At 44.4% G+C, this 11466-nt stretch overlaps 1 long non-coding RNA gene across 1 annotated transcript; it reads right to left on the bottom strand.

Annotated features, from left to right (window-relative positions):
• Positions 1–1028: 1028 nt before the first annotated feature.
• LOC113595884 (uncharacterized) lies at positions 1029–4754 on the bottom strand. The gene is made up of 3 exons (XR_003416523.2): positions 3952–4754; positions 3008–3140; positions 1029–1226 (listed from the first exon to the last, which is right to left on the bottom strand). It is a non-coding gene; the product is annotated as an uncharacterized LOC113595884 (long non-coding RNA).
• Between the last annotated feature and the right edge of the window lie 6712 nt (positions 4755–11466).

Genomic DNA, 11466 nt, shown 5'->3' with positions numbered 1-11466 from the left:
CTCTGAACAGTGGGGCAATCCCCACATACCTCACATGCATACCTGGAAACCTTCATGCTCATTTAACTGAGACTTTTCAACAAATCTCAGAGCAAAAGAAAACTAGATAACCAGTTACTTAACTCAGGGCCATAATTCAACTCATCTTTGGGTGTCATCAACAATTCCACTGCCTGAGACACCAGGAGAGAAATACCCGAGTGTTTTTCATCAGAACCACTGATATGAGCTTCCCTGACATTGAACTATGGGCTTTATTGTTATTTTAAAGAAAAATTATTGTCAAACGCATGGATTTTAAAACATCTGTTTTCATTCTGAATTCCTTTTTCCCAAAGATGTTTTATCAGTAAAAAGTGCCATCGAAGACGCAGGGATTCAAAAATATTCGCAAACTCATACATGAAAAATAAACGAGTTGTCGAAGTCATGGATGTGGGGCTGAAGGAGACGAGGTTGGAAGCCAGTTCTCCTGGTGATGCAGCCTTACGAATGGCAAAGGTAAAAAAGGATCCACTGAATTTTTCTCTTTCTCCCCAGTCATGTAGTGACATAAGGATAAGTTCCAAGGTTCACCACCGGTTTAAAATTATTTCATTATGACTCTGGGTTGTCTGAGATATACATCATTATCTCCCAGGGAGCCACAGTGAATTAGAGAAATACTTTGGAACCCTGGACTCCAGAACTCCAGCCCCTCACCCACCAATGACACTCAGCTGGGTCAATAATATTTGATTTCTAAAAAAAATACAGGAACGTGATATTACCCCTTTATTAAAACAGCCTTTTGAGCTGGTCTGTTTATGTGAATTAAAAACAACTACAACAACAACATTGTGTTGGTGAGTTATGTTACAATTAGTGACATTTTAGGAAAGAAAGCATTCAGGACGTGTATTTTATGGCCACGTCACCCGGAATATTATTGTGAGTGTCTGATTTATCAACCATCGGCTCGAGAGATGATAGTCTTCTTCCTTATTTTTAGGAGCGTTGGGGTGCAGACTAAAGCAGTTACTATGCGGCCAGAGACTGACTGATATTTTTATTATATTGCTTCCCCTTGCAGCCAAATAATCTTGAGTAAAAAGGGGGGACAGGGTAATGGTAAGAGAACAAGCTCACTGCCAAACATAGAGCCTTCTCTTCATAGACAGTTTCTCAGTGTGAAGGGGCATTTCCTAATGTGACTGGCCGTTGAGTCCCCCGAAATCACGATTCCCCTGTAATTACAAAAGATACATCCTGTGGCTTTCAAACCACAACATGATCACGTGGAACAGAGGAACAAAGAGACCTGGGGGCTAGAAGCACGTGAAATCTTGGCTTTTTCTTCATCACAGCAATTAAGTAGCCACTAAGCACCACCCTGATGGCCCATGATTTTGACTCAAACCCTGGTGACATATGGGTTCGAAGGATGCCACTGGAATCCACCTTCGGCCTGTTGCTTATCATGTGTCTCTGACCGTGCGTTTTAGGCATAGAGCTCCATGACCAGGGACGGACGGGCTCTGCCTGCCCGGATCCTAACGAACTTCCACGAGCCAGGGCTGGCTTGAGAGAGTGTCATTTGGTACCCTTGCAAAGGGATAGGAGGCAAAGGCTATTTTAAGAACGGTATGGTTTGGGGTGATCTCTGTGAAGTTTATGAGTAGTCAGGGAAGAGAACATAAAACTTGCTGGACACATGTAATTAAAATACAGGGTAACTAAATTCATGTGTAAGTAATAGGAGAGCACAGCGGAGCCAGGGGATCGTAATAAGCATCCTGGTTGAAGTGAAAAGCAATTTGTGGTGGGGCTTTCAAATTCCTACTTTAGTGGACAGATTTGGAAAGCTCACCAATAGTCTTCCTGGCTGGGTAGGTTTACGTCCATGGGCCTTTCATTTAAAAAATAAAAAAAAAAGTTCTCTAAAAATAGCAGTTGGGTTCGGGGGGTTTTGGGGGGTTGGTGGTGGTTGTTTTCCCGCAGGAGAAATCACAGCTTCATAAATGCATCCATTTCTGGGGAGCAAAAAGCAGGCTTCAACAGTGATCAGCATGCCTTTGCTCCATCCGCAGTGAGGCGGCGAAGTTCCTGGGCCCTACACTGCGTCGTCTCCCACATGTCCCCCGGGCCTCTCAAGTTCCAAAGCCTATTCTACATGCAGATTTACAAACTGGAGACAGTGGAAGGGGGGAGGGGACTTTACAAAAACCACAGATGTTACTTACTATCCTCAAGTTTGCAGGGTCGTGGACCAAACACGGGTCTGATGCGCCGAATCACCCCCTTTATCCTGGGGCAGGGCGGTTATCAGAAAACACCCATTCCTTCCATCAGGAAGCGGCCGTCGGGCTGGCCCCCCTGCCAACCGTGTGATGTGGTACGCTTCGTGAACAAGCCCTAGTGCCACGTAGACGGGTTGCCCGTTGTCTCCAATAAGCCCTCTGAAGTATGGGGCTGGCTGGGTGGTTCAGTCGGTTCTAAGGGTCGGACCCTTGGTTTCAGCTCAGGTCGTGACCTCACAGGTCTGTGGTTTCCAGCCCCAATTTGGGCTCTGCGCCCGGCAGCCCAGAGCCCGCTTGGGATTCCCTCTCTTCCTCTCTCTCTGCCCCTTCCCCCCCCCCCCCTCCACTGTCTCTGTCTCTCTCAAAAATAAATAAATCAACTTAAAAAAATAATTAAAAAAAAAAAACCATCTAAAAATGAAACAGATCCCAAACAGCCACAGACCAAATTTACAAAGCCCTTGGGCATGGCGGGAGAGAGTAAGGTGGGAACAGAATATGAAAGAACAGAAGATCCTCCGCGCGGTTTCACATGATAAGTGGTCTGTAAAAACCATTATCATGGACAAGAAAAAAGCCCCAGTCATGGCCACGGACCCCAGAATTTCAATGTCTAAACCATACATGTATATTTTGGGGAGAACGATCTCCCTTCTTCTTAAGAGAACCGTTAGCTTAAACCATAAACTGTGCCAAATAGCAGAACATAAGAGCTTGAAGGGTCTTACACTTCATCCCGGCTGATCGCATCATTTCGCCTCCTGGGAAGAAACATCGAAAGTCGCAGAGCAACTTTCAAAAGTACAGACCACTCCTCCACTCTGGAAGTCGAGTATCAGGGTCCAAAGAAGAGCGTGAGTTCTGGATCATACAGAGAGATCTGGTGTCAGATCCCGGGTCTGTCACTTCCTGTCCCTTTACCCTCTCCAAGTCCCTGTTTCTGTACCCGTCGGGTCAGGATAACGAGATCGAGGTCAGCCAAGGCAGCTCGGCCATTAACTGTGGCATCAGCTTCTGCCAAAACAGCATTAATAAGAAGAAATGTGTTTGAAGTGGGTAAGACGAGAAGATGCAGGGGGAAAAGAATAATAACTTTTAGTGGATTGGCAGAGAAAGAAAAAAAAAAATGAAGTGTTCTGCTGCTGAAGTTTTCCCCAGAGCCCCGGGGTTTCTCAAGCCCGTCTTGCAAGACCACAGGGGCAAAGAGAAGCTGGAAAGGCGGGATTCCAGGACCTCCCACCCCACACCTAGTCCATTCTCAGCCGGAGACTCCCCTTTACATACTGAGCTTTTGGGTTACCCTGTTAAAGAAGATACAGAGAGACGTAAGTGTGTATCACCCCCCCACCCACCCACCACTACACCCCAATTCCTTCTAGAAGGTACAGCGCACACAGAACTGAATGTACAAAGCTGGGCAGCCTCAGATAAGCCACCTCCCATTTCTGCACCTCACCTCCAAGAGGAAAGGTTTGGACCGACCACCCCCTCACCGCTTCCCCCTAATGCAGAGCCCCCTGCCTAATGGGAACAAGAGCTCCCCTCCCTTTCCCTTGCAGATAGAGAGCAGCCACTGTCATTGTGTCCCCACCCCCACCACCCCCCCCCCCCCCGCGAATCCCCATCCCCCTGCACATGCAAGAGACTTAGACACAGCCACCCTGCTGCTCACTCCTCCATGGCTTGTGAGGTTTTTCAGGCAGCCTCTCTTTTCCCCTGAGGGCTCTGAAGAAGGGGAGGGAGGGAAGTCCAAAAGGATCCAGGTATTTCTCCTCGCTCTAACTCTCACTCGTGCCCCAGACACAGTCCTGGCAAGGAGAGAAGGCATGGGGCCCGCTCCGCCTGTGGGGGAGGCAGAGTGGCTTTGCGCAACCCCGAGGACCGTGGCCATGAACTGCCGGCCGCCTGTGTTGGTAGAACGCAGACACTTGAATAATGTTGTGCACTTTATCTTTATAGCTTCTTTTATGCTAACAGGCCTAGGGGTAGCAAAAGAGGGCAATGTACCGTGGTCTGCTAAAAGCCTGGCCATTTGATTGCTTCATAATTTCTCCATTCGTCTCATTGGGAGTGCGCATTCGTGCAACCAACCTGCCTGTCCTCCCTTAACAAGCTCTCTGGTACAGACTGGAACAATCCCCCATAATGTAAACAGCCTTCTCCTGCGGCAGAGAAAGCAAGCACACAACACGTTTTTAACACTCACAGATATAATTGCTTTGGACTTTCCACTCGTGGTATCGCATTCCTCCGTTCCCAGGACTCCTCATCAACGGATATCTTTTAAAACATGCTTTCCCCTATTGTTTCCCCAAAACCATTGCATGCGCATTCTCTGCACACCTCCTCTGCCCGAGGCTCCACACCAGAGGATGCGGTCTGTAAGACTGGGGCTTTGTTGGGGCGCCTGGGTGGCTCAGTCGATGGAGCATCCGACTTCGGCTCAGGGCATGATCTCGCGGTCTGTGAGTTCGAGCCCCACATCGGGCTCTGTGCTGACAACTCAGAGCCCGGAGCGTGGTTCGGATTCTGTGTCTCCCTCTCTCTCTGCCCCTTCCCTGCTCATGCTCTCTCTCTCTCTGTCAGAAATAAACAAACATTGTTTTTTGTTTTTTTTTTTTTTAAAGACTGGGGCTTTGCCTCCAGGTAAAGGAGTCGTAGTACTAAGGAGCGAGGTGAATGTGGTTTTGACTTCAGTTTTCCACTCAGTGGCTGTGTGACCTTGTGACCTTGGCAAGTTAGTTACCCTCTTCCAAGTTTTGTCATTGGCAAAGTTGGGGTCCAAACTGTATCTGCTTTCCAATGTAGAGATCCAATAGGATAATACGTGTGTGTGTAGGTGTGTGTGTGTGTGTGTGTGTGTGTAGAGAGAGAATTTAAATTCTCATCTATTCACTGTTCACCCATCCACCGATCTTCACCCCTCTGTTTCAGACCAGGCATTCTTCACAAACTCGCAAACACAAATACACCCCAAGGAAAAGAGAGAGGGAGGGAGAGTGAGCGGGAGCAAGACGGGTTTCCCATCAAACAAATACAGGCTTTATTTCAGTGTTTCAACCACTTCCCAGATGAGGGAGACCCTCCCTCTATTTTTTGGAGTTTCCCAATTTGCGCGATGTGGTAACTAGCATAATTGTGTAGAGAAGGGATGCAGAGTAGATCATACCGCATTCCCATCAATCTGGGTAAATTGCCAAACGTCTATAGAAATGGTTTAAAACGAAGAAAAGTCTCAAAAAGAGATCCATCAAGTCACATGAGGGAAATTTGAGGGACGCCAAATCAAAAATGACAATGAAAATTATGTCCTAGAGTCGACAACCAACTTGATGAGTTTATTTCACTGCGTTGACAAGATTGACCATTTGTTCATTAAAAAAAAAAAAAAAAAATGCTACATTGCAAATGTCATGAGAGTCATGGGACCATTTCCCGAGAGCCATCAAAAGTGGGTAAACAAGGGATGAGCCTCCCTTTTGAATGAGTGAGCGAAGAAGCTGATGACAGCACTAAAAACATAGGATCCTGAATAGCTTCTTTCCTTGCGGAAATGGTCAATGGTGGTGAATTAATGGGTGGGATGGTGAAATCTGAAACGGACAATTTATTGTAGAAGGACAGAGAATGACCAAAGGGTAGGTGTTCTGCTTAGCTAGGCCTGCAGCTAGGTATTTTCAGGAAGCTAAGAAACTAACAGAGCTAAAAGGGTTTGTTTGTTTGTTTGGGCATTTTGTTTTGTTCTGTTGTACATCTGCTGGAGATCACAATTATTCTAAAATTGTTTCTGCCAGTCTTCCCAAACCAAGGTGTCCTGGAGGGCAAGGATCTGCTATAGTGTCCCGGGGTGCAGACCATTTAAATTAAATGCAGAAGCATTTAATAATGATGATGACAAAGATTATGATGGTAGCAATAAGAAAAAGAATAGTTACTGCAACTGAAGTGACAGTATTTAATATTTATTCAGCTCTTACTATGTTCCAGATGCATTTCTAAGAAGTATATACAATATATATGCATATATACACACACATACTCACATTTAATACTTATAAGCTCCCTCAGTACAGGTAATACTAGTTTTCTGGGATTTGCAGAATTTAATTTAATATCCTCATATCGTTTTTTTTTTTCTTTTCCTGAGAATACCTAATTCCTTGTCAGTCCATTTTTCCACTACCAAGGGCCATGTTTGTCTAAGTCAGATCATAGCGAGTCTCCCAAGGGAGAGAGAAAGGACCCTGGCAGCAAGATGGCGACACTTCCAGGTGGAATGAGAAGCCAACCTTTTCTGCCCTGAAGACTGAAAGCCAGAATCATTTAATGGGGGGCTGTCCCTGAACGGAGGGACCACAAGCAATTTTCGTCTTTTGTGTGTGTGTGTGCATATAGTTTTTAAATATCAAACAGTGAACGTGTATTACTTTTAAAATACATAGAAACATTGAAGAAGCATTCTTTTAAAGAAAGAAAGATGCCATAGTCAATGACATGAATTTGACTCAACAGCAAAATACATGATGCCAGGACACATCACGATCTGTGTCGCAAAGGAAAGACAAGGAGTAATGTCATTACAAACACTGGCCAAGACTGACTTGATTTTTCTGTCAAGTTTGAGGCCTGAATTCTCTGAGCCCTGAATATGGTAATAAAAATGAGTTGGGGGAAGAAAAACAGGACCTCTCTAGAAAGGTTAAGAAAGCCGGGATGAAGGAAAATAAGAGAGACAACTTATCAACTGAATTCAAGTGTATGAAAATGGTCCTAAAAATGACATTGGCCAGCTGTTCACCATCTCCATTTGGGACAAAACAAGAAAGAAAGAAAAAAAAAGTCTCATATTGCAGTGAGAGTTGGTGTTCAACAAGACGACCTTCGTGAAGATAAATGTGATCGACACTGAGAATCGATAGCTCTGTATGCTTAATACTTAAAACTAATACTTACAACTAATGTAAACAGGCAACTCTTTTGGTCTGCATGTGACGGTTTTGCATGGAGCCTGACGCATTACCATCTTGCGATTCTAACCTCGCTCTGGTGGACTTAATCGACTGCATTTGCCTACGAGCTAGGATAGGAGAGCTTCCTGCAGTGCTGTAAGCAAAAGGAAGTTTCTTCCTGGTGTGTTTAAGAGTTAACTCAATTGTGACCACATTACCATGTCACTTATGAAACCCTTGAACAAAACAATCTCCTCCAAAATGTTCCCTCTGAAAGAAACCTTATAACAGAAACTATTTTAGAATAATATCGGACCTCCGCTCATGTTTTCTCTCTTGCTGAACTGTATTGAAAACTCGAATTATAATTGGACATGGTGGAATCATTCAACTGGAACCCATTAAATTGATGTTGCCAAAACCATGGTATTCTGGTTTCCTTTTTGGGGGTAAATTAAAAGAATATCCATGTTCCTGAACAAATAAACTCAATAGATCTAGTTTCCTACATTTCATATTTATTTAGTATTTAGTCAACGAATGTTCATTAAATGTATTACCACGGGCCAAATATTTATGTGATATTTCACAATATTTAAAGAATGTTCCTATGTATAATCTTATCTGATCCTTACAGTAATATTGCCAAGCAGGCCCAGAATATTATCATTTTAATGACTCTGAAACTAAGGTTCAGCAAAGTTAAGTGACTTACTCATGTCTACCCAGCTCATAAGCGTTTAAGACTAAAACTGGGGTCATAAGACTAATCTTTCACATCTTATTTTATTTCACCATTCCATCCTAGACTCTCCATCCTTTATGGGTTTACAGAAGACTTGGTGACATACAAATACGTCCATAAGGCAATGTGAGGTTGCAGGAACCCATATAATCAAAGGCCTAAAGAGTGGCATAAATCAAAAAGGCTGCTAGAATTTGGAAGGTTGAGAAATCATGGTGGCCAAAAAAGGTCAAGGCTTGCTGAAGGAAACGGGACTGGATATCCGAAGATATGGATAACGCTTTATAGGCTAAGAAATAAAGGGGGAAGGGGTACCTGGGTAGCTCAGTGTCTTAAGCTTCCAACTCTTGAATTTGGCTCAGGTCATTATCTCATGGTTTGTGAGGTTGAGCCTAGCGTCAGGCTCTGCACTGTCAGCTTGGGATTCTCTCTTTCTCTCCCCTCTCTCTCTCCTTCTCCTCTCCTCCCCTCAAAATAAATAAATAAACTTTAAAAAAAATTTTTTTTTCTTAAAAAAATAAAAAAAGAAATGAAGGGGGAAAATGTTTCAGGGGAAAAAACTGGCAGAAACACTCAGTGGGAACATCACTGGGGTTTCAGAGGATCATGAAGAGATTAGCAAGAGTGTAGTGTTCACACAGGCAGTGGGAGAATTTTGAATGGAGGCAGAATTGATATTGACTGAACATCTTACTCAAGGCACTTTGAAAGCCTGATATCACTTACTTCTCAAAGTACCCTCGAGGTGGCTATACTGCCTATTTTCCAAATGGGAAAACTGAGGTCTCAGTCGTGTTAAGTAGTCTCTCAAAGATCACATAGCTATTGTGGTCAACTGCAAAAATTAAAAACTGAGGGGCACTTGGGTGGCTCAGCTGGCCGAGTGTCCAACTTCACCTCAGGTCATGATTTCACGGTCCATGAGTTTGAACCCCACATCAGGCTCTGTGCTGACAGCTCAGAGCCTGGAGCCTGCTTCAGATCCTGTGTCTCCTTCTGCCCCTCCCCGCTCGTGATTCCTCTCTCTCTCTCTCTCTCTCTCTAAAAAATAAACATTAAAAAAATAATAAAAATAAAAATAAACAACTCAGCACACTTTCCTGCTGCCCGGGAAACCAGTCCCCTTGTCAAGAGGTCTTTACCTCTCCTTCCAAAAAAAAAAAAAATGCAGTCGATTTCTTCATCCCTTGAATCAGGACTGGAATTGTGACAGAAATGTGGCAAAAGTCATTACATGACTCCCAAGGCTAGGTCTTAAGAGACCTTGCCACTTTGGTTTTTGTCCGTTGAAACGTCACCCTAAGGCCACAATAGAAGGCAGCTGGCCTAGACTCCTGCCCGAGGAGAGGCCACACGGAGGAGAGCTGAGGCACCATAGCTCTTCTTGCCAGACAGCATATCTTGCCAGATACGAGTGGGAACGTCTGGGACTTTCCGGTCCAGCCATCTCTCCAGATGAATGCGACTGCACACAGGAGCCCAGCTGAAACCAGCAGAGAAACCACTCACCCAACATGCGGGACCATGAGAAGTAGTAATTCCTGTGGTTTTCTTTTTTTGTTTTTTTTTTTTGGCGGGGGGTGGGGGTGGAGGGGTCAGTGGTTTCTTTTTTTTTTTTTTTAAGTTCATTTATTTATTTTGAGAGAGAAAGAGAGAGAGTGAGCAGGACAGGAGCAGAGAGAGAGGGAGAGAGAGAATCCCAAGCGGGCTCTGCCCCGTCAGCGCAGAGCCTGATGCGGGGCTGGAACCCACCAACCGAACTATGAGATCATGACCTGAGCCGAAGTCTGACGCTTCGCTGACTGAGAAACCCAGGTGCCCCTAGGCCAAGTTCTTTCCGTCATACAATGCCACTTCCTGAAATTTCAGCCTAGTGGAACTGGACTCAATCCAGTTATTAACTAAGAATTCTGAAAGTATTTGAGCTATGGAATGAGATGAAGAGAACACACTGTAAAACAATTAGGCTGGCATTCTAAACTTCTGGAAAAGAAAGCAGAGCCACTTCACAAGTGATTGCAATGATCCAAGCTCTCGGTTAGTAAGTATTACAGAGGTAGTTTGGACTGACAATGCTAATTGCCTACCTCGCCTTCTATTCCCTCCTTCTTTCTTAATGGAACCCCCCAATGTTCTGATCACATGGCCATCCAGAATGAAAGCTGCATTTCTAAACCTCCTTTGCAGTTAGCCATGGCCAAATAGTTAAACTACGGCGGAAGTGTTACATGGGAGCTTCTTTTGCCCTTATCTTCCTTGCTTTGTCCTAGTACTACAGCCTGAAGCACAGATATGCCGACTCATGCCCAGCCACCATCTTGGATCCTGAAGACAAGGGCCACACAACACATATGGCACAGCTGACAGATTCCTGCATCCCAGACGTCCCCACAGCGCCAACCCATACCAACCCTCCCACCACTGCTTTATTTCTGTGTCAGAAAGGGTGGACTATATTATCTCAATTAAACTACCATCATTTTGGAGTTTTGTCGTAGGCAATCTAGCAGCTATACCGAGAAATCAGTGCAGGGAAAGAAGCACCAGAGAACCTTGGGGTCTGCTCAGGGAGAGGAGACGAAGGTGATGACCACAAACAAAAAAGTTTTGAGCCTGGATGAGTGAAGTCACTATTGCATTTTCCCTCTTTTCGCTAGTCACTTCCTACTTCACAACCAACATACCAGGGAGATCTTAAATCACGGGACTTTGCGCAGGCAGTCTTCTCATTCTGTGCTCCAAACCCCACAAGGACAAGTGCAGAACTGCTGATTCCCAAGGGCCGCCAGGTTGAAAAAGTTCATGGTATGCCTAGAGAAAGCTGGTCATAAGAGAAAGCTGGTCAAGGTCAACATTTCAGTTTCTGTCTTACCAGAAACAGAACTGCTCTTATCTCAGACACACTGTAAAACCATATCATTTCATTAAAAAAAAGAACAAAACCAAACACGTTATCTGGGGTAGAAAGAAATGGTGCTGAAGGTGACTGGGACACATCAGTCAATAAAAGAAACACAGATATCTGCCTTCATGGCGATCACATTCCAGAAGGGAAAGGCCAACGAAGAATAATACACATGATCAGTAAAGTCACCGACATGCTGTGTTGGTGATACCTACTCTGTAAAAGAGGAAAAAAGAACAAGTAGGACCAGGAATGTCCTCAGTGGGAGTGGGCAGGGGGGAGCAATATTGAGTCAGCAAGACCCACACTTTGCTGGTAGACACATTTGTAAGAGTATATGGAACTTTCTGGAAAAGAAGTCTGTAAACATCCAAAAGAGTGGTATATTCCCTCGAGATTAATTTGCAGGAATAATAATAAACGCATTTAACTCTCTTTGGGTCAGTGAGATTACCTGAGTCGTTGATCTAAACATGTATAAGAACCATACACTTCCCACTGTAGAAAAACAAAAAGCCCAATAGAATTAACATTCCCAAAGATACTGTTTAACAATTAAAATCATATGATAACTATAATCACTTTAAC

Source organism: Acinonyx jubatus, chromosome D4 (assembly GCF_027475565.1).
Source record: "Acinonyx jubatus isolate Ajub_Pintada_27869175 chromosome D4, VMU_Ajub_asm_v1.0, whole genome shotgun sequence".
Lineage (NCBI taxonomy): Eukaryota > Metazoa > Chordata > Mammalia > Carnivora > Felidae > Acinonyx > Acinonyx jubatus.
Note: the sequence above shows the minus strand (reverse complement) of the source record. Positions and strands in the feature narration are given on the sequence as shown.